This window comes from Henckelia pumila, chromosome 3 (genome assembly GCF_033568475.1).
Source record: "Henckelia pumila isolate YLH828 chromosome 3, ASM3356847v2, whole genome shotgun sequence".
NCBI classification, from domain to species: Eukaryota; Viridiplantae; Streptophyta; class Magnoliopsida; order Lamiales; family Gesneriaceae; genus Henckelia; species Henckelia pumila.
Window position 1 is genome coordinate 104,230,502 of NC_133122.1, and position 9,317 is coordinate 104,239,818.

Consider the following 9,317-nt stretch of genomic DNA (forward strand, 5'->3'; position numbering starts at 1 on the left):
TGAAGCTGCAGGATGCTTCCCACCACAGTGGCTACAAAACTCCTCCTTCTTCTTCTTCTTTCCAAAGCGGAATGTACCTCGTGAACCACGAGAATCAGACGAAGTAGTAGGAGTAGAAGAAGACGTAGGTACAGATGGCACAACAAATTGAGCTCGAGGCTCAACAAATCCACTAGGCTGTGCTGGCATCATCAACTGTGCCCGCCTGTTGCTAGTCTCCACAAGACGGCAATGGTTCACATGAGTCTCAAAAGATACCGAGTCATCACAGACGACAACCTGTGCGTAGATATCTTGGTTCAGGCCTTGCAGAAAGATATCATACATCGACACATCACTCGCATTGATATGAGGACTGAAAGGTAGCAGATCAAGAAATCGATGCTGATACTGATCAATAGTCATTGATCCTTGCCTCAAAGTAAGCAACTCCATAGATCGTGCTTGGCGAACAGCCGGAGGAAAATACAATTTCTGAAACTCCCGACAAAAATCCCCCCAAGTCACCTGTCCTCTCTCAGTACGTGCCTGAGCAACCTTGGCATCCCACCAAAAACGTGCTCTATCCTCTAGAACGAATTCTAGAACTTCCAGTTTCTGCTCCTCAGTACACTCGAAAGCTAGGAACGTGCTCTCAAGTTTAGACATCCAGCTTCTAGCTTGTTCAGGATTTTTGCCTCCCACTAAGGGTTTCGGTCCTACCTGCATGAACTTATTAATAGTATAGCGACGTCGACCCTCATGAGGACGATGTTGATCATCCTGATGATGATGGCAACGATGATGATGACCACCTCCCTGGCCAACACTACCGTGACTCTCGTCAGCCATATCCTGAAAAGAATTACACATTAAAATCTCAAATGCGCAAGAATTACTCAAGACTAAACTAAATCCCAAGTACTAATCCCAAAATATAAGCATGCTCTGATACCAAAAATGTAGTGACCCTGCATGGAATCACCTACTAACTGGCAACTAATAGCATGCATTAAACTTAATACAGCAAAATAACTTAACAGAGTAAAACGTGCGGAAACATAATCCATAATTTACATATCAGCTTAGTAAATTATCCAGGATAATACTGTAGTGATACAACCAAATCGAAATCTTAAACAGTAAACATTATACAGCTATATCGAATCCTGCTGTATAATAAAATCCTCAAGGCTCCTGCTCCCTAGTCCTGCCTTGAACTACCAGCTCCGTCCATCCTGCGACCTGCCCCATGGAATAGGGTGTCCAAGATAATAACTAGGACGTGAGCGCTAACGCCCATTACATAGACATGAGTAAACATATGTATATAATGCATGCAACATGATGACTGGTAAAAGATCATCTGAAAAGTCATGCTCAGAACCGGCGCCATATGAGTGCTGCCACCGCACGGATCAACCTCTGGGTGCAACCACACTCGTCTAGTACACCAGAGTAGATAGACATAAATGCCCCTGCCGTCGTGGTACTCTCAGTGACAGACTATCGAGTATAGAGCTGAGCAGCTCTATAATCAGGTATAACAAGGAATAGGCTCAACGTGTATATGCACATGACATATGGGTATAGAAAACGGTAAATCATACATCATGCCATATAATAATGCCAAATAAATGCAACATATAAACATGTATACTCGCTGGCAATCTCAGTCAATGTGTACGTACCTCTAGGCTAGTTGAAGTAAAGTAGGATCCTAGGTTCCAAGCCTATATTCAAAAGTTCACCGTATCACTACACAAGTTCTATAAGCCTTAACTAAGCTAATAATTACTCCCAAAACTTAAATCGATTCCCGGACCATACCTTCGTCCGAAGTAAGACCTTTGGAGACGCTAGTCCCGGATGACTATAACCACAACTTGGTTATTCCAGAACTTCGATTATAACCGATAGGGCCCTCAAGTGTATATCTCACACTATATAACTGAAGAAGAAAACTCGGAAATTCGTAATTGAAAGAACTCAGAACTGCTCTATTTATAGCCAAATTTCTCGGCCAGGATCGGAACTTCCGATTTCGGGATCGGAGCTTCCGATCCAGCTCATTGCGTGCATGTCTGCCACGCCAGGATCGGAACTTCCGATCTACGATCGGAGCTTCCGATCTGCTCTATGATCGACACTTGTCAAAACTCGCGACTGAGTCATCGATCATTGCTGGCAGCTGGGGATCGGAACTTCCGTTCCAGGATCGGAGCTTCCGTTCCGATCGGAGCTTACTATCTAGGATCAGAGCTTAATATCTGGGATCGGAGATTACTATCCGGCCCAAAATTAAAAAGCCCAAATTTTACTTTTGAAGTCCAATAACACTCCAAAATTGGTTAAATACCAACCCTTAATCATGTTTAACATATTATTATCTTAAAATGGTATCTGGGTTACTACATCATTGCTGCCCAGGGGCAGCGAGATCGCTGCCCAAAAAGGCAGCAATCGTCGCTGCCCAAAGGGCAGCATGATCGCTGCTGCCCAAGGGCAGCAATCGTTGCTGCCCAAGGGCAGCAAGATCGCTGCCCAGGGCAGCCGAGGGGCTGCCTACACCCCACATGGGGGCGGGGCTGCCCGGTAAATTTTTTATTTTTTTTTCAAAATTTTAAATTTTTGAAATTTTAGTTTTTGGTCCGATCAAAAATTGTTTTTGATTAATCCGCGAGGAGTCGGATCAAATTGTTTGAGTCCAAAATTTTTAAAATTGATTTTTGGATAAATTTGAATTTTTGAAAAATTTATAAATTTTATCCGTTAAATTAGATTTTATAAAATTAATTATTTTGGTACAATTGATGATAAGATATGATCTTATGAAAGGATAAGATAAAATTTGATTTTATCTTTTTAATTATGATGCCATTGCATGTTATCCAATTATTTAATTATTGAATTAATTATTGGATAAAAGGATGATCGATTGTCATGACCAATTTGGTAGGTGTATGTTAGATTATTTACATTTGGTTTTATTGTTGTTGGGTTTTATTAATGGGCTTGGTTTATAGCCCAATTTGAATTGTCATTTGTAATAAAAAGTGGGCCTGGTTTATGGCCCGTTCCCACCCTTAAATATGTATCCCCTACTTGTCATCGAAATTTATTGTAAATTTATTAGACTTAGTGGGAGATAAAGATTTGAAAATAAAGGTGGGCCCATCAGACAATAAAGACCGAAGAAATGGAAATTGGAAGCTCAATGTAATAGGATTGCATTGCATACTTGCATATCACCTAGAATTGGACTTAGACTCATGATTGGCAACCACGAGTCGATTAGTGATTGGGATTGATCATCCTTTAAATAATATATGATATTATTGTTGTATGCATGTTTAGACTAAATTGTATGAATCCTGCAAGCATACAAACTTTAAAAGATGAGACGAATTTTTAAAATAAAAAAATCCCTCATTTTAAATATGATTTAAAATTGATATCAAGATAAACAAAAGGGAATTTAAATATTGTTTAAATGTTCCTACCTTCCATCAACGATCAATGTATGAGATGCTACCCGCGGGCACGGTCCGGCTCATATTATTGGGGGGGCCCATTCGTCGGAAAGTTCTACATTGGATCGACACATGTTGTAAGTTGGGTGGAACTCCCATGGGATTGGCTCATATTATTGGGGATCCACATGGCGACTGTCCATCACAACTTAATATTGATGGGTAATCTTGACATGTCACAATAAACGGCGTCATATTATTGGGCCCTTATTGGACATGAGGTAAAAACATGGGGGTTGCTTTGGAAGCAATTCGGCTCTACCTTTTGAAAATTATGGTTGACTGATATTATTCGGGACTATAGTTTGTCAATTGGACTCCATGTTCCCACTAAGGAAACTAGTTTTCCGTTTTTACTAGAGGGTAGTGAAACCGTTAAAATAGTGAGAGTGAAATTCATAAAATAAATTTCGCCATATTTTATGTCTTAGTAAATTAATTAAGCAATCATCGATTATTGTCTGTTTCATCTTAGTATATCATTATGATGAATCTTCGTAATCCACATGTTTCAATTCTCGAACAAAACAAACTTTCTGGCGCAAACTATACGGAATGGTTCCATAAGTTAAGATTGTCCTGAGCTCGGAAAAGATTTTCTAAGTGTTAGAAAAGTCTCCTCCGAAAACAGTGATGAAACTTAAAATTTGTAATTATTTATATGTTAAAAAGTGTGTTTTAAAATTTAAGTTTAATTAAAATTATGAAGTTGTATTATTTTAGTGTTATGTGTTTATATTTAAATGTTTTACTAAAATGCTGTATTTTACGGTTTGCGCAGGTTTGGTAAAAATAAAATTACTCAAGCTACAGAGGTCATAATGGAGTAATCTCAAAACCTGTAGAATCACAAAATGGGCATCTTCAACTTTGTAGAAGACAAGAAATTCCAAAAACTTCATTAAGGTGATCAAAATAATCAAACATCAAAATGGAGACAGATTTACCTTTACTATGACCAGCTTGGAGTAAAAATATCATAAGTATTTCATATTTTATCCAAAAGGGGTGAATGAGTTGTCAAAACACATCTACAGACCAAGGGCTACGTGTTATATGTTTTGTGCAGAAGCAAAATCGGAAGTCTAAGGCATCAAACATGCCAATTAATGTTGGGTCAATGTATCGACATTCAAGGAGACAAGCACCCACCAACTTTACTATTCCATATTTAATGAGTCTTGGACCCTTGCTCTCATTTGGCCTATAAATAGATGTGTTGTATAAGCTTTGTAGTGTGCAAGAGTGTAGAGAAGTCCTCATTTGTAAAATAAATATTGTGTGTGTGAGAATAAAAGTTTGAGTGTGCATATTTCTCAAGTTCAAGTATGAAATTTATTTTATCCTTACGCTTGAGTTTAATGTTCATGGCAAGCTAAATCTTTTTATGTCAAGGTGAAAAGGTTTCATTGTTGGTCAAGTAAGATTGTTTATATTTTGTATATTTTTCTCTTTTTCTATTTCTATTTTGTTTTTCTAATTGATCCTTATTTGTAGGTATAATTTTGGAAGATTTGTTGTTATCTATTTACATCAAATGCTTGGTACCTTGAATGTGGTTACCTTTATTTGTTGTCAAATATGATACAATAAATACTACAATAATTATATACTATAAATATAAGTATCTATTTATAATAAAGTCATATATATTATTTAGACGATAGCGTGACACTGTCGGTTGTTCTAAATGAAATATTGTGATTTGAACTAACATTTACTTTCTCGCATATAACATTTATTTTTCCGCAACTAACATTTAATTTATCGCATCTAACATAAAGTCATATATTTTATTTAGACGATAGCGTGGCTCTGCCGTTTGTTCTAAATGAAATATTGTGATTTGATCTAACATTTACTTTTATGTCAATTTATATTTATGCATTTATATATATATTATGGGTACCATGTATTAAATATCAGCTGATATTAATATAGTGGGAACTATATTATATGATATACTTGTTTAAATATTTAATTGTTCTTTTTATGTTTATATTTATTCATCTATATATATATTATGGGTACCATGTATTAAATATCAGTTAATCTGATATTAATATAGTGGGAACTATATTATATGATATACTTGTTTAAATATTTCATTGTTCTTTTATGTTTATTCTTATTTTAGTTTTTTTATTTATTTTTATTAAGCAATCTTAAATAAACCAACAATGAACCTTTGAAACCTTGACAATTTTATAATTTGTGTATTTGAAGTTTCATAATAATATTTCCATCTATAATATATCATGCTAAAATTAAACTTACAGCATCCTCTCCGTGGATCGATCTCGTACTCACTAGTATATTACTTGCAGACAACCTACACTTGGGTGAATTACAATTTAAGTTGTAGCAAGTTTTTGGCGCCGTTGCCGGGGAGGTATAAATTAAGTTTAATTTTTTTATTATGTAAATAGTATGTTGTTTTTAATTGTATGATTGTTTGAAGTCGTAAACAAAGTGGTAGACTTGTTCGAGTAACTAAAAATATTTTAAACATGGACGATAATTCTAATAATCAAGATAATAATAATAATAATAATCATCATCATCAAGAACATGAACAACCAAGAACACTTAGGCACCATATGAATCCAATAAGAACTAGTACACTATCTTGTTTAGTTTTTCCTCCTGATACATCTAATTTCAATTTTAAGCCACAAGTCATTCAACTTTTACCAAATTTTCATGGCTTAGATTCTGAAAATCCATATTTTCATTTAAGAGAATTTGAGGAGGTTTGCAACACTTATAATGATCAAAATTGTAGCATGGATACTGTTCGATTAAAGCTTTTCCCTTTTTTCTTAAAAGATAAAGCTAAAACATGGTTGCAAAATTTGAGATCAAGTTCAATAAGATCATGGGAAGAAATGCAACAACAATTTCTAAAAAAGTTTTTTCCTTCCCATAGAACAAACTCTTTTAAAAGACAAATTACAACTTTTTCTCAAAAACAAGGGGAAACATTTTATCAATGTTGGGATAGATATAAAGAGTTACTTAATACATGCCCACATCATGGTTTTGAAATATGGAGGATAGTTTCTCACTTTTAGGAAGGTTTAATATAGTCAAATGATAGAATTCATGTGTAATGGAACTTTTGAAGATAAAAACCCAAATGAAGCTATAGAATATTTGGAGTCATTAGCAGAAAATGCTCAAAATTGGGATAATATAGGCTCAATTGAACCACCAAGTAAAACCAATAATTCAACAAATGGGGGTGGTATTTATCATCTTAAAGATGATGTAGATGTTCAAGCTAAACTTGCATCTTTAGCAAGAAAAATCGAGTCATTAGAAATGAAAAAGAGTAATCAATTAAAAAGTGTTCAAGAAATTGTTTGTCATATATGTGACACACATGATAACCTTACAAAAAATTGTCCTACTTTGCCTTCATTTAAAGAATGTCTCCATGAACAAGCCAATTATGTTAACAATTTTAAAAAACCAACATTAGATATTTTTTCACAAACATATAATCCTGGTTGGAGAAATCATCCTAATTTTAGTTGGAGGAACGATAATAATGCACAACCTTCACAACAACCTTTTCACAATAACCAAAGTCATCAAGGTTATGCTCCTTATATCCCACCTCCAAGAAAACATTTTGAAGATGAAATTCATGCATACATTCAAAAGCAAGAGTCTATCAATATTCAAAACATGCAATCTATGAATGATTTGAAAGAAACTCTTGCAAAATTTGCATCTGCACTTAATATTCATGAAAAAGGAAAATTTCCATCTCAACCACAACCTAATCCTAAAAATCAAAATCAAGAAAAATTTGATCAAGTAAAATCTGTTATTACTCTTAGAAGTGGTAAAATAGTTAATGATCCATATAGTGATGAAAACAAAGATTAGTCAAACTCAAAGAGTAAGGATGAAAATCTTGATACTTTCGAGAAAGATGATACTTTGAGTCCTAAGATTAAGAAAGTTGATGATAAATTATCTGAAATAATATGTGAGTCAAATAAACATGTTCCTTTCCCTCATGCATTAGTTAATAATAAAAAAGAAAAAAATGATTCTGATATTTAAGAAGTTTTTAAACAAGTAAAAATAAATATTCCATTATTAGATGCTATTAAACAAGTGCCTTCTTATGAAAAGTTTTTAAAAGATTTATGTACTGTGAAAAGACAATTGCATGTAAAGAAGAAAGCATTCTTAATGGAGCAAGTAAGCTCTATTATTCAAAATAATTCTACCTTGAAATATAAAGATCCCGGTTGTCCAACAATTTCATGTATTATTGGAAAAAATAAAATTAAAAAAGCTTTGTTAGATTTGGGAGCAAGTGTGAATTTAATTCCTTATTCAGTTTATGAAAATCTTAAGTTGGGAGATTTAAAACCTACATCTGTTACTCTTTTACTAGCCGATAGGTCAATCAAAATACCTAGAGGTATTGTAGAAGATGTATTAGTTCAAGTTGATAAATTCATATATCCCGTGGATTTTATTGTCTTGGATACACAACCAATAGAAGTACATAACGAAATTCCAGTAATATTGGGACGTCCATTTCTAGCAACTTCAAATGCTTTAATTAATTGTCGAAATGGAATAATGAAATTGTCTTTTGGAAATATGACTTTAGAACTTAATGTGTTCAATTTATGTAAACAACCAAGTATTAATGAAGATGAAGATGATAATGCAATAGAAACAATCGTGGAAGAAAATATACACCAAGAAAACTTAAATCAACAATCTGAAGTTTGTTTAGTGGAAAGTTTTGATTCAAAAAATGTTTTTAAATCAAAGTTACTTGAAGAAATTAATGAACTTGAAGAAATAAAAGAAAATGATCATCCAAAACTTGAATTAAAACCCTTACCAATAGAACTAAAATATGCTTTCCTTGGTGAAAATCAAACATATCCTATTGTAATATCTTCTACCCTCTTACCAAAACAAGAAGAAGATTTAATAACACTACTTAAAAAACACAAAAATGCAATTGGATGGACTTTGCAAGATATAAAAGGTATAAATCCTTTAATCTGCACACATAGAATTTACTTGGAATAAAATGCTAAAACATATCAACAACCACAAAGAAGATTAAATCCACACATGAAAGAAGTTGTTAAAAATGAAGTTTTAAAACTATTAGATGCCGAAATTATTTATCCAATCTCGGATAGTAAATGGGGTAAGTCCAACACAAGTAGTACCAAAAAAATCAGGCATCAGTGTTATAAAAAATGAAAAGGGAGAATTATTACAAGCTAGGATTCCATCTAGTTGGCGTATGTGCATTGATTATAGAAAATTAAATGATGCAACTAGAAAAGATCACTTTCCCTTACCATTTTTAGATCAAATTTTAGAGAAAGTGGCAGGTAATCCTTATTATTGTTTTCTTGATGGGTATTCGGGATATTATCAAATACCAATATCATTAGAAGATCAAGAAAAAACAACTTTCACTTGTCCGTTCGGAACTTTTTCTTTTAAAAGAATGCCATTTGGTTTATGTAATGCCCCAGCTACTTTTCAAAGATGCATGCTAAGTATTTTTAGTGACATGATTGAAGAATTTGTGGAAGTTTTTATGGATGATATAACTGTTTTTGGAAACTCATTTGAAAACTGTCTTTAAAATTTGGAAGAAGTTTTAAAAAGATGTGAAGAAAAAAATCTTGTTTTAAATTGGGAAAAATGTCACTACATGGTTAAATCCGGAATTGTGTTAGGGCATGTCATATCTGAAAAAGGAATTGAAGTTGATAAAGCTAAGGTTGATGTTATTGCTAATTT

General features: G+C 33.6%; 1 non-coding gene across 1 annotated transcript; it reads right to left on the reverse strand.

Annotated features, from left to right (window-relative positions):
- Positions 1-6,444: 6,444 nt before the first annotated feature.
- LOC140894057 (small nucleolar RNA R71) lies at positions 6,445-6,555 on the reverse strand. Its single transcript, XR_012153610.1, has one exon. It is a non-coding gene; the product is annotated as a small nucleolar RNA R71 (small nucleolar RNA).
- Positions 6,556-9,317: the final 2,762 nt, after the last annotated feature.